Source organism: Cynara cardunculus (genome assembly GCF_001531365.2).
Source record: "Cynara cardunculus var. scolymus isolate 2C chromosome LG 14, CcrdV1, whole genome shotgun sequence".
Classification (NCBI taxonomy): domain Eukaryota; kingdom Viridiplantae; phylum Streptophyta; class Magnoliopsida; order Asterales; family Asteraceae; genus Cynara; species Cynara cardunculus.
This window is the reverse complement of record NC_037541.1, coordinates 13,583,960-13,585,282: the sequence shown is the minus strand read 5'-3', so window position 1 is coordinate 13,585,282 and position 1,323 is coordinate 13,583,960.

Here is a 1,323-nt window from a genome sequence, read left to right as displayed (position 1 = left end):
ATTTCGAAGGTATTAACGAGACGATTATAATAGTGTAACTTGTTAAAATAAAAATGTATTTTTTAAACATGTTTTATTTGATATACTATTATGTATGTTAATTTGATAAATGTTTAAAATGAAACATTTAAAAGTAAATGACGTAAAGTAATTAATTAACTAATTATAGGGATATAAAATATAATTTTAAAATTATAATTTTAAAAAAAATCCGTTGAATGTGAGAGGTAAATGTATGTGAGGGGGTGAATGTATGTGAGGAGAAGAAGGGGTGAAAAAGTGAAAAGGGTATCTTGGTCGTTTAGAATTTTAAGACTTTAAGACTTTTGATGAATTTGCTTAATAAGATAGTATAGATAAACATATACGTAATACTTCATCTACCGTTCAAAAAAAGAGAGAAAGAGTTTGTGTGACGAGAGAAGGAAAGTGAAGTCATCAAATATACAACTAAGGTGACGTTTGTTTTTAAGAATTGTTGAAGTCTGAAGTCTTATTTTACTTCTGATTTATAAGAGGTGGTGCTGAAATCTGAAATCTAAATCACTAAGACTGTTTGTTTTTGTAAACTAACAAACGTCTGAAACGGAAATCTGAATCAATGGTTTGTTTTTTTGTAAACTGGCAAACGTCTGAATATGTGTAATTGACTATTTTACAACTTACATGATATCTAGAGTTGTGATCTTATTCATTCCCAGTAACTTTTTGGGGGGTAACTGTTCTGTGAGTATCCAGGTCAGTTTACAGGGACACTATGAACGACCTAGAGTTATAGGAGGTGAATCTCATGGCCACAACCAGAAAATATGAGATTTCTATTGTTTACGGGGACCCCGATCCCTCATCTTTGTCCCTGTCCCCATCCCCGTCTCCGATGGGGAAACGGAGATTTTTTTTCCTGTTTGTGTAAGTTTTTTTAAAATCAAATGTGTGAATACACATGTTTAAATCTCACATTTTTCTAATAAACCTAAAATCAAAAGAAATTTAATTTGATACAAAAAATATACATCATCATATAAAAATTAATAAATCGAAAATCAAAAGAAATTAAATTTAATTTAAAAAAATTAACTTCAGATGTACCAAAACGTATTGAGTAATATCCAAAATTTATTGAAACATAAATTACCATTGACCAATTTAATAGAAATAAATAATATATAATATAATTTATTAATTAATATATATATGGGTACGGTACGGGGCGGGGCGGGGCGGGGCAGGGCAGGGCGGGGCAGGGAGTGCGATACCCGTCCCCTTCCCCATCCGCGGTTTGAGCCAAACGGGGATCCCCGTCCCCATCCCCGAGACTCGATT